Source organism: Hemitrygon akajei, chromosome 10 (assembly GCF_048418815.1).
Source record: "Hemitrygon akajei chromosome 10, sHemAka1.3, whole genome shotgun sequence".
NCBI lineage: Eukaryota > Metazoa > Chordata > Chondrichthyes > Myliobatiformes > Dasyatidae > Hemitrygon > Hemitrygon akajei.
The window spans coordinates 128,375,260-128,398,124 of NC_133133.1; the positions used below are offsets into that span (position 1 = coordinate 128,375,260).

The following is a 22,865-nucleotide window of genomic DNA, read 5'->3' on the forward strand; positions in this document are numbered from 1 at the left end:
TTCAAATGCCTTGTTATTAATACCATCATGAGAAGATCTTAATGTTATCAGAAAGTGCCTTTTCCTCTGAACCTGCAGCTTTGTCTAACGTAATGAAGACAGCTATGCATTCTTATAATTTCTACTGTTTACCCATGTCACTATTTGCACATTTTTGCTATGTCCTCTTTGAAAAAGTTTTTTAAAGTGTCTACAATCTATTTTTATATTCTTTGATTATTTTCTTTCAATCTTCACTGTCAAATGTTTGACATTCTTCTGCTGTTCTGAAACTCAATCCATTAGTCTCCTGCTCATTTGGTATGGAAACTGCTCTGCCCAAGACCTCAGGAACTTCAGTTGTGGACTCAACAAAGCATATCACAAAAATCACCCTCCTGCCCCCCCCCCCCCCCCATGGACTCTGTTTACACTTCTCACCGCGTCAGGAAAGAAGTCAATGTAATTGAAGATACCAGCCATCCCAGACATTCTCTCTTCTCCCTCCTCTCATTGGGTAGAAGCCTGAAATCACAAACCATCAAGCGCAAGGAATGACTTCTATCTGACTTTAATTCTACTGAATGGTCCTCTTATATAAAATGAACTTTGACTTTATAATCCTACCTTGTTATGGCCTTGCACCTTGTCTGCCTGCACTTTATCTGTAACTGTAAACACTTCATTTTGCACTGTTAATTCTTCCTCTTGTATTACCTCAATGCACTGATGTGATGAATGGATCTGCACAGATAATATACAAGAGCTTTTCTCTGTACCTCAGTGCAGGTTACAACAATACTTAAACTTGCATGGGCAAAATAATCAACCTATTACTGAAATATTATACTGTTCACAACTTCCTTGGTTAGGCACCAATGGATCATTATCTTTTGGTTTTATTATTTCACAATGAAAAGCATTATTTAAGAAGAATCAATTATTTAAATATTTACCATTGTGCTTCCTGGCAAAGCTTGCTATTTAAATTCTCTAACTGCCTACACCAACACACCCCTCGTGACCTATATAATTAGTGATACTTGAATTCTGTGAGTTTCCAATTCATTTGTTAGAATGTTGCATGAATTTGTCATCACATTGTGGCCACTCTTCCCCAGAGAAATCCTTATTATAAACTAGTCCTGTCTGAGCTTGCTAACTATTGCAGGAAACTGTCTCAAAATAATTCAATTAACTTTTCTGCCATACTTTTGCAAGTTTTGTCTCATCCACAAGAGCAAAAATCTTTATTACTGAACTTACACTACAAACCTTTCTTCCTTAGATAATTATCCAAAATCATTTGTGATTTTAAAGTACCTACAAAATACTTCAGGGTGCTTTTTGAACCTTGTTTTAAGTTATCTTGACCCAGAATGTTACCCAGACACAAGGAGGATTGTCTGGAGCAACACACCTAAAATGCTGGAGGAACTCAACGGATCAGGCAGCATCTATTTGGGGGGGGGGGGGGGGAGGTGGTGGAATAGACTCAGCATCTCAGGTCAAGATCTTCCCTGATTGTCAAAACATTGAGGAGGATACAGTCCAGTTGGAAAGGAAGACAAAAAAAACTATTCTGAATAAATGTGAGGTTCTGCAGTTTGGAAGGTGAAAGGGGGAGGAAACAATCCAGTAAATGGCAAGACCCCCAAGGATCACTGAGGTAGAGAGGGACGAAGTGCAAGTCCATAGCTCTCTAAAAATAGCAATTAATACAGCTAAGATGTAAACACAGTATGGCATGCTTGCTTTCATCAGTATAAAAGTTGGAAGTCATGTAGCAGCAATGTATTTTGATAGGCTACATTGAGCAGTTCTGCAGATGCATTACAGTAAGGATGTAGAAGCTTTGGAGAGGGTGCAGAAGAGATTCAGGGGATGCTGGCTATATTAGAGATTATTAGCCATAAGAAGAGGTTTGACAATCTTGGAATATTGCTTTGAACCACTAGAGGCCAAGGCTGATGGAAATATATAAAATGATGCACACACAGGGTAAATAGATTCTTTTATCCCCAGGGTGGAAATATCAAATACAATAGGCTTACATTGAAGGTGGGGTGGGGGGAGAATTTAAAGGAGATTACAAGACTGATTTGGAGGGACCTAATTGGGAGGAACTCCCAATAGTAATGACACTGAGTGCCAGGAATGAATATTTTACAAAACATGCCTGAACTATGGTATGCAGTCGAAGCAGGTACAATGTTGAAGAGGAATTTAGACAGACATTGGAACAGAAGGGGGTATGTGCAGACATACATTCTATTTAAACTGGTATCATGATTGGCAGACATTGTGGGCTGAAGGGCCCTTTCTTGCATTGGAATACTGTGTTTTTCAGTTTGTTGGAGCTGATTCACTTACACAAGTAGAGATAATTTCACAATCCCGACATGTTTTTGATTAGTGGAAATGATTTCAGGTTTCAGGAAGCAAGTCACTTACCACATGCCATCCAGTTTTGATCAACATGCTGCCTGTTTGATTTTGGTTTGGTTGAGTCCCTGGCTAATAGTGACCCCAAGAATCTGAAAGGGGAAGTCGCCCAATGGTAATGCCACTGAATGCCAAGAATGAATATTTAAGAGTCTTTTGGTGGAGAAGGTCTCTGCCAGACATTTGTAATGCATGAACGTTACTTGTTTCATATCAGTTCATAACTGAATGATCTCAGAGCCTTATTGTATTCAGATATCTATGGGCTGCTTCATTTGTTTACGAGTTATAAGTGGAATGGAACACTGCACAAACAGAAAATCCGCATTCATGACTTTATGACAGAAGAAAGGTAATGATAAGACAGAAGATGATGGCCAGGGGTGCTGCTCCAACAAACTCCTGTAGTGATATTCTGGAAGGAGGATAATTTGAAGCATTTCCAACAATTAGAAATTTTTCATGTGAGGCATGAATCCAACCACTGAAGAGCTCTCCCTTGATCAGGATCAGAATCACTTTATTGCTGATATGTGAGCCATGCCAGAATTGATTGTGGTCCAGTGCCAAGCTTAAAACACATGACAATATTGTAATAATCAACACAATACCAATCAACAACAGTGCAGACAGCCATGAACAATCAACAATTTGCACCAATGTCAATAATCAAACTTAAATAAATGTGAACATATAAACAAACTAAAATAATAATCAACAGAATGAAGAGAGTAGAAAAGACCATTTAATGGATGTTGTGCAAGGACAGTTCAGATACTACACCTAAGTGAGTTTTGACTAGCAGCTGAATAACTACAGGAATGAAACAGAGATGAAGTGTAGTCCTGGTGGTGATGGACTTGTATTGTCTCTCTGATGGTAATTTGGTGAATAGGTGACTGCTAGGCAGGTTGAGGTCAGCAGCAATTTTTCCAGCTCCTTTCTTCGCTCTGGCAATGGACTAAGTTGTTTAATGTCAGTAACCAACAGCAAACGATCTTCTCTACTGAGTGAACCACTTGTTGTATTCTGCACTTGGAGACGGAGGAGGTGACAGGAAACTGTTAACTACTATGCTTTACAGTACCAGTGACCCAGGTTCAATTCCTGCTGCTGCCCGTAAGGAGTTTGTACGTTCTTCCTGTGTTGCATGGGTTTCCTCCCACAGTTTAAAGACATTTAACTGGTCATTGTAAATTGTCCCATGATCAGGCTAGGATTAAATCAGGGGATTGCTGAGCAGTGCAGCTCAAAAGGTCAGAAAAGACTACTCTGTGTGGTATCTCAATCAATCAATAACTAACTAACCAAATGGTGACAGAGGTGGTCAGTGCACTCTCAATGATAGCCGAGTAAAAATTCATCAGGATATGCCCTCAGATAAAGCTGGTGTAGAAAGAACAATCTCTACTGGGCTTTCCTAGTGATAAGTGTAATGTGCTTGTCCCACTTCAATGTATCAGTAACAGTAGTCCTCAGGAATTTGAATGACTCGACTGCAGACACAAACTAACTATTAATTTTCAAGGCATGGGGGGGTGGGGGTAGGGAAGTCAATCTTCATTTCCACCTTTCTTGATAGCATTAAGCTCCAAGTTGTTATGAGCACATTATAATTGTGTCATACGCCAATTCCAGTTCTACCCAGCTTCGTGATACACACTGTTAAAATATTGCCTTAATGTCAAGGGCAATAATTCATACCTCAACTCCAGATTCAGCTCTTTGATCCACATGTAATTTCCAAAATGAGTGGCCTCAACAAAATCAAAATGAGAACCTACAGCTCATTACTGTGTTATCCAGGAAACTAATCCCAACCAAGATGAAGTCAATTTCTTGCAATGCAAGTGCTCTCTTCACTCAGTATTACTGCCAGTGGCCAATAAAAAGAAAACTCTTCCTTTGTGAGATTATCATTTAGCACATCCAATCTATTCAAACCTACAAACCTCCCACAAGATTAAAGTTTCACATTCCTTCATTTAAAGTTTGGTACTCAGTACTAGTGCCTCAGCAAATTTCAGTTCCTTGCTTTGCCACTACATTTGGTTCAATTGTGATCCACAATCTTCCCCCAGCCAAAGATGTCCTTAACTCTGCACTAGGAAAGCAACCTGGATTCCCAGCATGATTGTAGAGAACAGCAAACCAGTCTTTTCTAAACAACCACTTTCAATGATTCTGTGATGTTTGTTAGGATTAAAAATAAATTCTGTATGCTGTGAAAGGAGAGAACCATGAATAAAAACAAAGTACTTGAAACACACAGCAGGTATTAGAAGAAAGTTATGATAAAGACGTCTTGACCACCTTCTCTCAGTGTAATCACCTGATTTCCACTGTCACAAACACCTTTTATTTGTTCCATACCTCTCCTTGTATGGAACCAGTTGTTTTTCTTTTCTTAGATTTTAAGTCATTGACCTGAAAGAGTACTTTTTTTCCTTTCTATGGACAGTGACGGACCTGTTGTGTACTTCTAGCGACTTGGTTTATTTTAGATGCCATCATCTGCAGTGTTTTGCACTTAGATTGAAATAAGAGCCACGGACGTTCGATGAATGAGATCTGGACAAGATAGGGAGTGAAGTCTGGAGGTCACACAAAGAGAACTGAGGACACTGCCTGAAAAGCCATTGAAAAGCAAAAAACTTAGGTGTTACTGTGGCTGAGGTAAAGAGGCAGATATGATGAGAGAAGACTACATTGCTTTTAGTGCAGTTGTTACAATACTTACTTTTCTGGTGACTTTAAAGACCTCGCAGCAAGATGTTTGTCTGGTGTCCTCTCTTCCTTCACTTGCGACATTCTTGAACATTCCTGTTTTCACCAGGAATTGCTGACTTGCACACTCCCACAGACATTAGTTATAGACTGCCTTTAGGGCAAGGAAATGTTGGCAGGTTCTTGGCTCATGTTTCAAAGCTAAAATGATCCTTTCTTTCCAGACAAACACTGATGCCACTCAATGGTAGGAATCCATTTCTTTCTTTCACTTATAAAAGGCATCAAAGCTACTTCAATATTTAAGCAACACACAAAATGCTGGAGGAACTCAGCAGGCCAGGCAGCATCTATGGAAAAGAGTGCAGTCGATGTTTCGAGCTAAAACCCTCTGTGATTCAAATAGTTAACCTAGCTTGCTGGCAATGCAATTCAGACTTGTTCCTGAACCCCCTTCTGAAAAATAGGGATATAGCAGGGCCACAAATTCCAACTTTGCCATCAAACCCATAGACAAAGGGAGTGCTGTTGTACTCTGATGAACTGACCTCAACCTTGCTGAGGCCAGGCAGCAACTTTGAGGCACCTCCTCTTTCTTACCCCCTGAAAAGAACCTCAAGGGTTAAGGACTATCAGGACACTGTCTCCATCACCCTCATTCACTCTGGAGGTCTCCTATCCACTGCCACCAACCTCATACTGTGCAAAAGTCTCAGGCACATAAGTATAGCTAGAGAACTTAAGATTTTGTACAGTATTGTATTTGTTCACGTGGAGCAGAGAGTGAGTTTGTAAATCTGGCTGGAGAAAAGGATGTTGAGAATGGTGAGGGTGGAGCACCACAGGAGGGGTGTGAGGCAGGTGTTAGAGAGGGAGTGCCAGGCTGGGGGCAACCTGGTTATAGACACACCCAGCCCTGATACACCAGGCAAGGTCATTTGATTCCAATTGGTTTATTGATAATTAAGGAATGTCTTTCTGGTGCTTCCTGCTCCCCCCACTCATCCTTTCCCTTTTCCCAACCATGACTCCTCTGTCCTTGACCCTTTCCCACTCTCAGACCACAAAAGACCCATATCAGAATTAGGTTTATCATCACTCACATATATTATGAAATTTGTTTTTTTTCTAGCAGCAGTGTAATACATAAAATTACTATAGTATTGTACAAAAGTCTTATGCCCCCTAGCTACAGTTGTGAACTTTTTGCCATTATCTGGTTTTCTGCCTTAATTACTTAAAATGTGGTCTGATCTTCATCTAATCTATAATAATAGACAAACACAATCTGCCTAAACTAATAACACAAACAATTGCACTACTTCTAACCAATATTGAGTTCACCATTTAAAACAATCACAGTCTAGGTTAAAAAGGTATGTGAACCACTGGAGTAATGTCTTCTACAAAGGCCATTTGGAGTTAGGTGTTCCGATCAATGAGATGCACGAAACTGGTAAAAGGCTATAAAAGCATTTCTAAAGTCCTGCGTGTTCATCAGTCCACAGTAAGAGAAATTGTCTGCAAATGGAATTAATTCAGAACTGTTGCTACTCTTCACAGGAGTGGGCGTCCTGCAAGGATCGCACCAAGAGCATAATGTGCAATGCTGAAGGAGGTGAAAAAGAACCCAAGGGTGACGTGCAGAAATCTCTAGAACTTGCTAAAGTCTCTGTTCATGAGTCCACTGTAAGAAAAAAACTGAACAAGAATGGTGTTCATGGAAGGACACCATAAAGGAAACAACTGCTCTCAAAACAAACAAAAACATTGCTGCATGACTCAAGTTTGCAAAAGACCACCTGGCTGTTCCACACCGCTTCTGGGACATTGTTTTGTAGACAGAAATGGCACTACACACCAACATCAAAACCTCATCTCAACTGTGAAGCATGGTGGAAGAAGCATCATGGTTTGGGGCTGCTTTGCTGCCTCAAGGCCTGGACAGTTTGCAAGGATTGAGGAAACAATGAATTCAAAACTATATCAAGACATTTTACAGGAGAATGTCAGGGTTGAGGTCCATCACCTGAACCTTAATAGAAGTCGGATGATGCAATAAGACAATGATCCAAAAAATAAGAGTATATCAACAGCAGAATGCTTTTTAAAAAAAAATGTGTTTTGGAATGGCCAAGTTACAGTTCAGACCTTATACTAATTGAGATAATGTGGCATGACATGAAAAGGGCTGCTCCAGCAAGGTATCCCAGAAATAATGAAGAACTGAAATGGTCTAAAATTCCTCCTCACCTTTGTGCAAGTCTGATCAGCAGAATCCCACCAAACGGCTTCACCTATCACTCTAGCTTGTATTCCTTACCCCCCTCCTTTTTCTGGCTTCTTCCCCCTTCCTTTCCAGTCCTGTTGAAACGTCTCGGCCCGAAATGTTCATTTCCATAGATGCAGCCCAACCTGCTGAATTTCATCAACATTTTTGAGTGTTGCTCTGGATTTCCAGCATCTACAGAATCTGAGATTTTAATATACAGGTAGCATGGTTGGCTACAGGAACTTCATTATAGAGCCTCTGACTTACTCATGGTGAACCCAAGATTTAGTGAGGGTCATTTCTATAGCTATGATCAACCACTCCAGGACAATCTTAAAATTGGCACAATCACTCAGTACCATTGAATGTCAAGATGTTTTGGGTTTGGCAGAAAAGCCAATATAAAATTTTTGCATAAATGAAACAGGCTCATTACTGCATTGAGTTTGGTAATATTGGAAGTTCCAAGTACCAACTACAAATCAGTTGTAGCACTTCTGCCACTGAGGAAGACCCACTTGTGATGAACATAAAAATCCAGGCATTATTGTAGTACTGTACTTAAAGACACAGACTGTGGCATAGCCTTGCCTAGGTGAGCATAAAATACCCCAAGACACTATTGCAGAAAGCGGAGGATTACCAATGATATCCTGAGCCATGTACATTTACCCCCAATGCAGCTGACAACACTGATTTTCCGGTTATCACTTTGCTGACTGTGGGAGCATGCTATGCACAAAATGGCATTCACATTTCTTACAAAACAAGACTGGCATCTCTTTAGAAATACATCAGATGTAAAGTGCTTCATCCAGACCTGATGGGATCCACTTCAAAAATTTCTCTGGATCATTATGTTAACTATTGATTGATAATTGTAGAGGACCTATTACCTTGCCATTCTGCTTGCATGCAGCAATACCTATCAAACTAAAAGGAGAAACCAAATCAAAATAGGTGCAAAACTAGCCTGTGGTTTTCTTTTCTGCAAGGTATTGTTACTTAAACTACAAGGAATATGAAATATGTCACATTCCAGCAAGATGGCACCAGTGAACAACAGTGAGGTCTTGCAGACAGCTTACAAAACTACTGGATACTCTCCTTCTGGATACACTGCTTCTTCTGAACTGCAACCGATTGCAGCCTATAATTTCCCCTTTTAAGAATGTAATTTTTGGGCCAAGCAAGCAAACGATCTGGTGTCTCTGCGATCGCCTGGGGGATTCAGTGTGGCCGCGGCAGAATGTTAACTCATGGTCGGCTCTGTTGCTAATCATTGAAGTGTTGAGCAAGATTAAAATCGATGAGGATGAGAGTGGTAAACAAACGGGTGTTCAGTGCCGTCTGCCTGTGAAAGGTGCAGGAGTCTTGGGTCCCAAATTCGATTGCCCCAGCAGCTCATGGATATAGACTCTGCTGCAGTTTGATGTCATCAGCACCGAACACGCTTAACTGCTCGTGCAACTTTTTTGAGGCACTGAGCACAGAACTGAATCTGCAGCTGTGGCCTGTAGCTATTGACACAGTGCTGACTCTGTGGCCATGCCGTCGGCTCCTTAACTGGCATCACTCACCTCGGCAGTTCATTGTTACGGACTCACTTTTGAGGATTCTGTGGTTTGATGTTTATTGTTCTGTGTATTATTTGTTTGCTTTTTGTTTTATGCACGACACAATTTCCTTTTGTTTGCACGTTTAATGGTCTTGTTGTATGGGGTTTTTCTTTAAATGGGTTCTCTGGCATTGCTTTGTTTTGTGGCTGCCTCAAAGAAGACAAATCTCAAGGTTGTATAGTGCATATATACTTTGATAAGCATACTTTGTACTTTTTAAATTGTCTTTAATTTTTCAAGTAAATTTCCATTACTTGTAAAATTAAAGGCATTAATGTATGTAACATCTTAAATGCTTCAAATCTATTTGATATGCTTACATATTCTGCTTTTCCCAACATCCACGCTCACTCATTTTCCACTGCTTTAACAGTGATAAGGTTCCTCTTGTCCTTACCTACCACCCATCAGCCTCTGCATCCAACTTCTACCATCTCCAAAGGGATCCTACCACTAAACATATCTTTACCTCCCTCTCCCCATCCACTTTCCACAGGGATTGCTCCTTCCACGATTCCTTTATCCACTTGCTCCTCCTGGCTATCCCTGCAACTGGCCTAAGTGCTACAACTGCACATACACCTCCTCCCTCACCTCTATTCAGGGCTTCAAACAGTCCTTCCAGGTGAGGCAACACTTCACTTGTGAATCTGCTGAGGCCATCTATTATGTCCGGTGCTCCTGATGAGGCCTCTTCTATATTGGTAAGACCTGTTCTAAACTGATAGGAGGAAACTACTTCGTCGAGCACCTTGGCTCCATTTGCCACAAGTGGAACTTCCCAGTGGCTGAACATTTTAATTCCGATTCCCGATCCAACACGTTGGTCCATAGCCTGCTCCTGTGCCAAGGTAAGGCTACCCTCAAGGTGGAGGAGCAACACCTTGTATTCTGTCTGGGTAGTCACCAACCTGATGACATGAATATTGATTGCTTCTGGTAAAAAAAAAATTCCTTCCACCCCTCCCCTCTTCCTCTATTCCCCACTCTGACCTTTTACCTCTTCTCACCTGCCTATCACTTCCCGCTGGTCCTTCCTCCTACCTTTCTTCATATGGTCCACTCTCCTCTCCTCTCACCTTCCAGCTAACCTCCTTCCCTCCCCCCCCCCACCTTTTTATTCTGGCACCTTCCACCTTCCTTCTCAGTCCTGAAGAAGGATCTTAGCTCAAAATGTCGACTTTATTTATTGCCTGACCTCCAGCATTCTGTGTGTTGCTTTTGATTTCCAAGAGACTTTCTTGTGTTTATGCTTACAAAAGGTAGTTCAAATTTTAGGACTGATGTAGATAAAACAGACTCATTACTGTAGCAGTGTCAGTATTGTTGCAGGTTTCAAATACCATTCACGGCTCAGTTGATCATATTTCTATAACTGAATCAAAAAGCCAAGGGCCTCAGACCCAGTCAAATGATAGGCATGAAATCCAGATTAACACAAATGTTGGAACACATTCTGTACTCTCAGGAGCAGTTTTGAAAAAAAAAATTATACTTTAATAGAAGTGACTGATCTGGGCGTGTACACCAATTCTTGGAGCGTAAGAGGACTAAAGGCATGGCTAAGTGAAGTCTGTGCTAATGAACAATCTGCCAGCTTTCTAAAGCTGTTCAATGACAGTAAAGGACAAATCATGAATGGTCAATGAGTAAAAGGTAGTGAGCTGTCATTTAAATCCTTAGTTATGATCAACAGGGCTCTAACTGAGCCCATCCAGTTACAAGTCGATTTCAGTCACAGAATTAGCATGGATACTTTGAGAAAAAAAAATTCTATTTTGAAAGAAAGCAAAATCAATTATTTGTTAAACATAATTTTAAAGTATTTGCTTATTCAGGACTGCACAGCGAATCTGTATTTAAATACACCTACACTGTGGCTTTTCACACGTACTTGTGATCAAAAAAATTTGAACCGTTTTATTGAGTATAGTTCAGTAATCTTTGAAAAGCACTTCAAACAGGTAAAGCACTAGCCAGGTCTAAAGCCAAAATGAAATAAATCCTCTTTCTTAATACAATCGATTAAACAATGGGTTCACGTTCGCTTTCTTGAACTTTAATGTAATAAAAACTCGACTACTTCAGGGAGGTAAGATTTGTTGAGAAAACAGCAGGCAAGCCATCAGAGCTCAATGTAGTTCAGTTCACTAAAGGTCCCAATCAAAATTATTTACTGAATCACTCGGGTGTCAGAGTATAGTGGATATGGTTGTTCAGATATATATATTTTGGATGCATTTAGTTCATTCCAATGAACATTACATTGTAGAGCTAGAGATCTAACCTGCAAATTAAAGGCCTCAAGTAATGGGTCTACTGTTGTGCAAGGAAATGCTTGAATATAATAAGATACTGGCTTACGGTGCTCGATAGTCATTTGGCAAAGTGAGCTTTCCTCACTCTTCCAAAGTACAACAGAAATTAAGACAGATTACAAGAGATAAATATCAGGGTATACACTGGACACAAAATACACTTGGTCACCTGGTATCACACATAATTCAAATAATGACTAAGCATGACCTGACAGAGGAATCAACTCAGAATTACAGTGTCAAAAAAGATAAGGACATGAAAATTACAATAGAGAAGCTTCCACCTACATATTCAGGCAATAAAAGATTATGTCCCAAATTTACTTACAAAACAGAACCATACTGACATCACCAATTGAAAGTCACAGCCACAATTGAGCAAAACTTTGCCAAACTACTTAATAGTTGTTTAGTTCAGATACAAATTCAACATTCAAAACTATGCAGCTGAAATACAATGTCAAGGAATTCAAAAACCAATGCTATAAAACCATTAAGCAGGTCACCAACATCCTGGCAACTTCAATCAAAGGAATCCATCGCATGAGCTGGCTTAGTTTTAGCAATTGCTTCCATCCGAGATGTGGCTACCAGACACAGAGTACCCTCCAGCAGCAATAATCACCAACTGACAAAGCTCACAATATGCCTAACCAAACATGGTCCATATCAATGGAATGAATTTATTTTGTAGAACACAGGCAACCGATTAGAGTGCATGGAATATTTTTACTCATTTATTATGACACGAAAGGAGACCATACAGCCAATCAGGTCCAGGCTATACTGAAGTAGAACAAATCCATCCGTCACATTCCTCTAATCCTGTAGCTTACTCTCTGAACTCTCTTTTGGGTCTTTTGCCAATTACCCAAAAGCATGGGTAAATTACAGTTGTCAATTAACCCAGCAGCATGTCTTAGAGATGTGGAAAGAAATCCACATAGTCACAGGGAGATAGATACACATGCCACAAAGTGCATGCAATGTTAGGAATTGAACCCAGGTCTCTGGAATCTGAAGTAGCAGCACCAGATCGTCCCAAATTTACATTAACTTTTGCAATGGTGATACCTTAAATATGCTCAGTGAAAACATGATTTTTTTTGTGTGTACAAAACCCTTTGGATTGAATGGAATGCATAATTAGAACCAGAGTACTGGCTTGTACCATATATTTGAGGGTGGGAACAATTGCTCACCCAAGGCAACCAGTGAGGTATTGCTTTCCAGCCTCAACACAGTTCATCCACAGGGCATCACAGCCCAGCTACATTTCCTTACTGGAACAACCCCAACAGCAGGTGAAACATGCTCTCCTGTTGGTTGACAGACCTCACAATAGCTGTTGCCCAGCGGGAAAAGCAAGACTGAAGTGACCTTTTTATGGAAGGAAAATTGAAATGTAATATAATTGGAGAACGAAGATAGATAAGCAAGCAGAACCAACTGATTGGAGAAACAAAATCTTCCTTAAAGTCTCCTTCTTTAGTCGCAAATGTTGTTGTCTCCACAGTCTTTAGTTGGTGCACATTTTAAATTACAGGAAGCATACAGGGGTATTTTCTCTGCACCCCTCTGGTGATTATACCAGACCAAGCTCTTTGCCAGTTTTTCTCCCTCTCTGTACCTCACCTGGGATTGTGCAATAATCTGAACACTGGTTTCCATGCCTGCTTCATTATTACACCTTTTCAATTCATTATTATTCTATACAAATTACATTTAGACCTTATCCTGCTTGCTTTTTTTTGCATGAGCATATACAGTCACTTCCAAATCTGGGCAAAGGTTATTGCAGAGATACAGCAGCCACTTCTCCCTCTGCTGACACTGCCCAATCTGCTTTGTTCATGTGAAATAGTTTACATCAATTTTCACAAAAAGGTATTTGACAGATGTCCACAGACTGAGGAAATACTTAATAATAGCAGGTGATGGTGAATAGAAAGTGCTGTCTGGATAAAAGTAGCCAAGTGGAGTTCCATGAATTGCAACCCATGGAGTTAATATCACTAATGAAATGGAACAGAATGTCATTAACAACATTTATGGGTAATTCTGGCAAAGTTAATGACCAGAAGGATCGATGACCTTTACAGTGTCTTGGGACAAATTAGTTGAGCAAGCTAAATGACAGATGGATTTTAATGATTATACACTGGTAATTGTAAACATCTGTGCAAGATAATAGTGGCTTACTTTGCTATTACCCATTTGAAACAAAGGTTGACAGCTCTGAGCAACAGCATTAAGATGACAAGATTAAAAAGCCACAAATTGTCCAGTTCTGCGGAAATGCACTTTGGTGGGCTTTGAAGTTGGCCTGACAAGTATTTTTACATGTTCTTGACTTTGCTCCATTTTCACTGTAATATGATAAATATTCAACAGTGAATGGAGATGGTTAAGTCAAGAAACATTTTACTTGAAGAAATACTTACAAAGAAGTTCTTCACCAGTGAACCTACCTCAGCATTTTGTCTTGTAACATGCTGTGTTTACAGCAGTCACTTTAAATATTTGATTATTTTGAACCAGGCAAATAAATTTCTCCAGTTATAACGTAGATGAGAGATAAACCAAAACTAAGTGGGGCAATCTGGCACTCCAACCTCAGTTTCAGGAATAGAAGTTCAATCCTGACTTCAGGTGCTGCCTCTAAGGAGATTGCACATTTCCTCTATGACCATACAGGTTTCTCCTCAGATAAGCCAGCTTTCCACACACCCTCACCTTATTTCCTTGCCCACCCATTGCCTCACTCTGGTGCTCCTCTCCCCTTTTTCTTTCTTCCATGATCTTCGGTCTCTTTCACCAATCAACTTCCCAGCTCTTTACTTCATCCCACCCCCCTCCAGGTTTCACCTGTCACTTCTCTCTCCCGTCCCACACCTTTCAAATCTACTCAACTTTTTATTCTCCAGTCCTGCTGAAGGGTTTCAGCCTGAAACGTCAACTGTACTTTTCCCCCCACGGATGCTACCTGGCCTGCTAAGTTCCTCCAGCATTTGTGTGCTGCTTGGATTTCCAGCATCTGCAGATTTCTCTAGTTTGTAAGCCAGCTTCCTGTCATATCCCAAGGGATCTTGGTAGTTAATTAACCACTAAGAACTATCCCTATATGTAGATTGATGGCAAAATCATGGGGAAGTTTATGGGCATTTGAAAGCAGAATTTGCATGGCCACAGGAGAATTGGACTGTTGGGAGCGCTCCTTTCAGAGGACGTGAGGGCAGGACATTTATGGCCAAATGGATTTGGGTGACATAAGCAGCATTCTTCATACTCACAAACAGGCCAGATTCCACCTCTAAAAGGATTCCCTGATTCTTATTGACACCATTATTGTGGTAGAGTACTCACCATCAATATCCTCAAAGTCAACTGAAGCATCAATACTCTAGCAACAAGAGAAGGGCAGTGCCTGGGCATCCTGTATTAGGACTCACCTCCTGACACCCCAAGCCCTTCAAAGATCTACAAAGTACATCAAAGGTGCATGCTCTCCACTTACCTTGAAAAGAGCACCAACATTCAATCCGCTTGACTCTATACTGAATAAAGCAGTCTTTCTGGTTGCCCTCATTATCCTAAATATTCCTGCTCTCTCCAACTTCAGCACTTTAACTGCAAGGACTGCCAATAAATACAGATCTTTCCAGTGATACTGATATGCCAAAACCAGAATAAACACTACCCCACCTACCTTTGCTTTACTTGCATGGTCACATTTCCAAAGCCAACATGCTCTACACTATTTAAACAGGCTTGATTGAAAGAATTCTGCCACTACAGTTAACAATTCAAGACTGGTTATACCCCTATAGGTGGGAGTGTAACAAAAGACCAAAAAGAAAATATTTGGAAAAATACCCCCCCCCCCCCCCGTCCACCCACAACACTGCAACTTTTCTACTACAGTAATGACTATTAGTAAGTAGTACAAAGGGTCACAGCTTTTGCAGCACCCAGCTGATAACTAACAATTTTTTGACAAACAATTTTCTCTTTTAAAAACTGTTAAGAGACTTCAGCTCAGCCACCCATATGAATGAACTGAAACAAGGCAATCACAGTGCCACAAGCTGTGGGTGAAGATTAAAAATCAAAATCTGTGTCAGCAGGCAAATTCAAAGCTTGGGTACTTCCCCAAAGTAGAGGTGAATTTATGGGAGTGCGACCAAAGCCAGTTTTTGCTCAAGCAATTAAAGTGAGGGAGTTAAAAGCAAGTTTCCTTTTCAGACATGGGAAATCTAATATCCAAATTACTTTTTCCAAAGACTGAATGCAATAAGCAGCTTTAAAAGGCAAAATGAAACTTGGCACAGAGGATTCAGAAATAGGAACTTGCAATTGAGGGGCTGCAATAAAAATTCTGCATTGGTGCAAAGATGAAGCCTACTGGGCCTAAAACAGCTCAAATTTAAATCAATGAGTGGTGATCTTACCGAATGAAAAAACTCCTGACAGGTCTTGATAGCACTGGACACATGCATGACTGGGATGAGGGAGAAAATGTAGACACTCCCAAAAGGGATTGGCCATTCAGGACAAAGATTGGGTGAGATTTCTTCACCCACAAGATAATAAATCTCTGGGAATTCTCTATCAAGAGGGCTGTGAAGAAACAGTCATTGAGTAAATTCAAGTCAAGGATCAATAGGCAAAAGAATCAAGAGTTAATGCATGAAGAGGCAAGAGGTTTGATATGATCTTACCGAATGTCAGAGCGGGCACGAGGGGATGGATGACCTATTTTGGCTTATAGCATTTCTGTTATATTGAATAGATTGATACCTAGTTGTGCTAAGATCGACAGCGTTGGGTTTTAGAATTATTAAATCTTCCTCTTGAAAACAATTCCATTTGTAGGATTTCATCCTTTTGGTGCTCCCAGCTCAATTTCAAATGAGGCAAAGTAGAATTCTCACATCAAATAAAACAGAAATTATTTCCTTTGTGGAGTTCCATTACAAATGCTAAGAAACTTGCAACATTAATACTGAAATTAACTTGTTCGATAATATAGATGGCTAATTACTGCTGAAAGAAACAGAACATCCAGGTGACCTGAAAATAAGCAGGTGAAGGTTGCTGTTATCAGTTGATGCTTCATAACATACCTGAAAGAATAAATACCATCAACAACAGTACATACACCAAAACTGTTACTACTCTATCATATGGTAACTGCACAATAAATTAAGGGAAATTAAAAAAAATCTCAAAGCAAAAGAAACAATTTTCCATTATCAGTTGCAAATTTAAGAAAAATGTTTATAATATTCCTGTATCTCTTTTTAGGAACACTTAACTGAATTGCTTTCAGAGCCAAGTATGTGACTGGTCCAACTGAGTTTGTCAGTGATGGCTCCAGAACACTGATGTTGAGGTAATTTTTATTCAATTGTAGTACCTTCATTAAGGCTAGGTAGTTAGACTCTTGTTGGAAATCACCCAGTACTTTTCTGGCATTGTTACTTGATTTTCAGTACAACTAGTCGAGGTCTTGTTCATCCAGGTACGAATTACGTCATTTCCTGAAGAGCTGCAAATGAAATTGGAACTCTAGGCAAAGAAACATCTTCACTTTTGACTTTATCACAACTGAAGGGAGGGAAAAAAAGCTGGTGTAGAAGACTGCACTGATGAACTTCCCAAAGTTAGACCTAAGGGATGGTAAAACCTCCACAATCGGGAACACTCTTATATAGGGTGCGATCATTCATTGGATTAATCACTGACCTGAGTTTTGCCCAGGCTCTTTGTTGTTAATTTTGACCTCAACATCAACCAAACATGCCTCAATCTCAGCAATTAAACAGTTTTGGTTGCTGTCTTAAAACTGTGATGATATGTGCATCTGAACTCATTAGCATCCACAAGTAGGTTATTGCCAAGTAAGTGTTTTCTGATAGCGTTGTTGATGACATACTTCCATGAAAGGAGTGGGTAAAGGGCAATTCAACTGATGCAACTTGAAAACTGAATATTCAAGACTTTTCCACAAAAATTGAAAATGTCGTGTTTAAAATTAGGTAAGACAAAAAACCCAGTTAAACATTTAGTTAGTGAAAGGTACCGCTTTCCACAAGTCAAAATGGGGAAAGTTATCCAGTTAAGAACTGCACAAACATTCAAAAACATACATTTAAGCTTATCAGCAGACCATTAGCAGCAGTTGACATTACTTTAGCAAACGGATGGAATAGCTTGAGTGCCTGTTTCATTAATGCATATGCAGCTGATCTAAATAAGAAATGTTGCTCGACATTGGCATGGTATGATGAAAATGGCCTAATGAACCATCTCTTTTCTTATTAGCAAAGACACAACCACATGCTGTGAAAGCAGCACTAAAGAGTCAGGGATAGAGCATAGGTCATTTGACCAATCTGGAAGACATGGTTAAGGAACAAACTTCACTTGTAAAAAAAAAATGCAGAAAAGACTTTTTTGCAGTAAACTACAAATCAATAATCTGATGACATACTGCAACAAGGTGGGTCATTTCCATATACTCTTGATTTTTTTTTTACATGCTTTCTCCATCCTGTATACTCTATCCAAACTACCAGATTTTCACCATGCTCTCTAGTCAAACTGCATGTCATGTTTTCTTCTAACCATACAGTACATCAAATTACAACATTCATGTCATTACCACCATGCTGCAAAATAAAAACTGCGACACCATCTATGTTTTTCCCAGTGGTGTTAATTGTAACATCCCATGGCTTTTTCAAATACATTCAAGGACACATCTTATCAAATATTTAAGATATTTTAATCTTCATAATTCAAGATGCAATATGCTCTACCCCAATTCAAAGCAAATAGGAAGGTTACGTATTTTGATACTGCTTAGTGAGTAGAGAGAAATGCTAACCATATCTTAGATTTAAAAAAATCACAATTCAGTCTATTCCTTTGCACAAGAGATTCTAAAGGCTTCTGATACTTATGGCCTCAAACTGCAATCAAAATAAAAATTGCTAGGAACACAAGGCCTATTACCTATCAATGGCAGGAACATCTTACATTATTGTGATTATTAACACCATTATCTTTCAAAAAATCCTACTACATTTCCACCAACGTTTTCCGTCTTTGATGCAGGCTTAGATTCCACCTTAAAGGGGTATCAGGGGCATTTTTATCACAGCTGGTCCCTCCTATTCAGTATTTCCATTACAATTCTTGGCCTAAAAATGGCTCATTCATCTTTTATGTAAGTACACTACCACAAATGAGCTATTACTATGAAGACAAACACCATCACTATTTTTGACAGAAAATTTTAATCCTATTTGGAAATGAAATGGCAAGAGTCAATTAGGAATTACCAACTTTAGCAAGGAATAGCAGGAATAATGACATACCACATAAACCTCTGGTCAAAAATTCCACACATTTTATTTTCACAAATGATAAAGCCTCAGCTCATTCCCCAATTATCTTCTGTACTTCTGAGACCATAATTCTTGACTGCAGACACCTCAACCAAGGCTTCAATGAGATCACTTTACATTCTTCACAAGTCCAGAAAATATGCCTAATCTAATAAATTTCTGCCCATGCAGCAAATTCATCACCCTTGGAACTTGTTCAGGTAATTTTCACTCCCTCTATAGGAAGTACACATTCTTCCTTCCCTTTGAATATTTTCATCTCCAAATTCCCCCTGAAGCTTCTGTTGCAAGAATTATCCCAGCTTTTCTCGTGACTGACTCTATGCGGTATATTCTTCACCTCCAACTTCATCTCAGTACATCTCTTCCGTAGTCTTTCAAGTCTAACCCAGGCTACATAAAAGTTGACTACAATAACCTAGCAAAGCATGTGAGCAGTGCTTTGAAGGGATTTATCACAAATTTCTTGCCTTTGTACCTAGTATGCCTTTTTAAGGAAATATTTTGATGGACTACTGGTTTCCTGTTCTTAGTCCTTCAAAAGAGCATGATTTACAGTAGCTTGCCTTTATCCTCTTTCAACACTACACCTGGCTCCATTCTTCTGTCAAACGTCAGGCCATTTTAGCCTTTCAATGTCCCCTGAAAACTGTCATTGTCATTATCAGATATAAAAAGACCAAGGCGTCTTTTAAAAGTTATAAGTCTCAAAGGACCAAAAAGTTTCAAAATTTAGCATTAGCCTGACATGTTCTTTGAGGGAAATGCTTGCTGTCTCTGGAAAAATGACAATTCAAAATCAACCGGATTTGGAGTAATCTGAGTGTCTTTGTGTAGGAGTGGTAGCAGGGGTAAAAATTATGCACAAAAGGCAAATGACTGATTTGATTTCCCCGGTGACAGCTCTTTTGGATATATCTCAGACTGAGCCAGAGACTGCAAATAAAGCAAGAGCTAGTACTACAAAACCTTAAATCTAGAGTATTAGAGTATTTATAGTATTAATGCTAAGACTCTTGCAGTGTGGAGAATCAGAGGAATTTTGGGGTTCGAGTCCATAGGATACTCCAAGTTGCTGCGCCGGTTGACTCTGTGGTTAAGAAGGCATATGGGGCACTGGCCTTTATCTATCGTGAGATTGAGTTTAAGAGCCAAGGAGTAATGTTGCAGCTATATAGGACCCTGGTCAGACCCCACTTGGAGTACTGTCCTCAGTTCTGATCATCTCACTACAGGAAGGATGTGGAAACCATAAAAAGGGTGCACAGGAGATTTACAAGGATGTTGCCTGGATTGGGGAGCATGCCTTATGAGAATAGGTTGAGTGAACTCGGTCGGCCTTTTTTCCTTGGAGTGACAGAGGGTGAGAGGTGACCTGATAGAGGTGTATAAGATGATGAGAGGCATTGATTGTGTGGATAGAGGGCTTTTTCCAGGGCTGAAATGGCTAGCATGAGAGGGCACAGTTTTAAGGTGCTTGGAAGTAGGTACAGAGGAGATGTCAGGGGTAAGTTTTATTTTTAAAACGCAGAGAGTGGTGAGGGTGTGGAATGGGCTGCCAGTGACGGTGGTGAAGGCGGATATGATAGGGTCTTTTAAGAGACTCCTGGACAGGTACATGGACCTCAGAAAAAGAGAGGGCTATGGGCCGAAGGGCCTGTATTGTGCTGTAGTTTTTCTATGTTTCTATGTAGAGTAAATTCCAGTAACATATTACAGATTTAGATGGAAATATTCTTTTCTGTGGTATAAAATATATAAGAAATGATTGGCCTCTGTTTTCTCAAGACAAACTTATAAAACAAAGATGACAACATTGTTATATACAGTTGAACATTAAATGTAACCCCATCACTCCTTAGATGCTATTGGGGGAAAAAAATAGAGTGTTACTACCCTCAATACTTTCCAGTGAATCCTATTGTGATAGCCAGATGGTAGCAGGACATCTTTGGGTGGAGGTACCTGATGGGCCATGGATTCTGTAGATATCCTTCAAGGGCTCAAAGCAAGTGGGCCTAAGGCCGCATCTGCTCTCAGGATGAGGCTTTTCATTCTAGAATGAAGGAGACATCCTCCTTTTTCAAAGAAAGAAGCTTCTCGTCCCTCCATCATCAAAGCTGCCCTCAATCACATCTCTTCCATTTCACCCCATCCTCTTGCCACGCCACCAGGGACAGGGTTTCTCTTGTCCTCACCTACCACCCCACCAGCCTCCGTGTCCAGCACATAATCCACCGAAACATCTGCTACCTCCAACTGGATCCCACCACCAAACATCTTTCCCTCCCCTCCATTTTCTGCTTTCCACAGGGATTGCTCCCTATGTGACTCCCTTGTCCATTCGTCCCTCCCCTCTGATCTCCCTCCTGGCACTTATCCTTGTAAGTGGAACAAGGGCTTCACCTATTCCTACTACCATTCAGTGCCCCAGTCCTTCCATGAGGCAACACTTCACCTGTGAGTCTGTTGGGGTCATATACTGTGTTCAGTGCTCCAGTGTGGCCTCTTGCATATTGATGAGACCTGACGTAGATGGGGAGAACGCTTCACCAAGCATCTAAGCTCATTCCGCCAGAACAAGCCGGATCTCCCAGTGGCCACCTCCACCGCCAGGATAAGGCCACACTTAGGTTGGAGGAAAAACACCTTATATTCCGTTTGGGTAGCCTCTAACCTGATGGCATGAACATCGATTTCTCAAACTTTCAGTAATGCATCCACACCTGCCCCCCCCTTCACTATTTACCATCCTCTTGTCCCTCTCTCGTGTTTTCTCCTTGTCTGCTCATCACCTCCCTTTTGTGCTCCCCCCCCTTTCTTCCATGGCATTCTTCCTCTTTCACCAATCAACTTCCTAGCTCTTAACTTCATCCCACCCCTTCCAAGTTTCACCTATTGTCTGGCGTTTCTCTCTCCTCTCTCCCCACCCATCAAATCTACTCGTCGGCTTTTTTTCTCCAGTCCTGCCGAAGGGTTTTGGCCCGAAGCGTCAACTGTACTTTTTTCCCATAGATGCTGCCTGGCCTACTGAGTTCCTTCCGCATTTTGTGTTTGTTATAAAGGACAATTAGAGGGTGATTAATGGCACCCACAGAACCCAGTCTGAGCAAGGATTATCCATTTCATGGAAGGTGAACAGAGCTAACAGGGCAATCAAATTTTAATGCAAATAAAGGTACCATAGTACCTGAACGCTGCTGCCAAGAAGAGGATATAGATTAGTGTATTCCATTGTACAGTGGAAAAGTCATTTGCCAGTGAATGATTCCCCCAAAGAAACATTGCATTCACTGTCACTAACTGCAACAATTTTCTGATGATTTTCTCATAAATAAAACTGTGTAACAGCAATCAACTCAACTCTGAATTGGCAGCACCTCTGTCTCTTGCATCAATTTCCCAAGATAATACTGCAGATTTCCTAATCAGCTTGCAATTGGTAATTTAAATCCTCACCTGATCAATCACCTGCTATGACACTATTGGGGGCTGTTGGCGAATTTATACTGATTAGAGGATAAATGGTCCTCAATACTTTGTCAAGAAAATTTGAAAAACAGGGAATAATTCAGAGAAAATTCAATGCTGAGAGAAAAAATAACTAAAAACATTTGTTAAAGCATTCTGAATATAACATGAAGAAAGGATGAGTAATAAGAACAAGCAAATCTGACTAGAAAATCATGAACTGACTTGGTAGCTCAGCTCTTTAACTCCAAAAAGAAATCCCGGCTTGACATTTGCACCTATGTAAAACAGCTTTCTTCATTAGAAATAGTCTCCTTGTCTGATCTTCCCAAATAGACAGAAGTTAATAACACTGTTCGAAGAGGCTAATTTTACTGACTTAATCCACTTAGGGTGTGCCAATATTTGCACAACTTCAGTCACCTCCGGTTAGAGAAATAACACTTGTTACAATAAAGAGCCACAGAGCAAATATTCATAACAGTAAGGGGACATACTTCTCTGGTGCAAATTGCTTTTGGCTTCAAAATACTTAAGCCCAAATTCATATTGAAAAACAGAATTTTAAAAAACATTTGAGACATTATACCATACAGTAAAATGTCAGCACATCTACATA

At 40.2% G+C, this 22,865-nt stretch overlaps 1 protein-coding gene across 12 annotated transcripts in view; it reads right to left on the reverse strand.

Annotated features, from left to right (window-relative positions):
* Positions 1-22,865, reverse strand: part of cnot4b (CCR4-NOT transcription complex, subunit 4b) — a 175,427-nt gene that overhangs the window by 25,018 nt on the left and 127,544 nt on the right. The gene's annotated exons all lie outside the window — the stretch shown is intronic.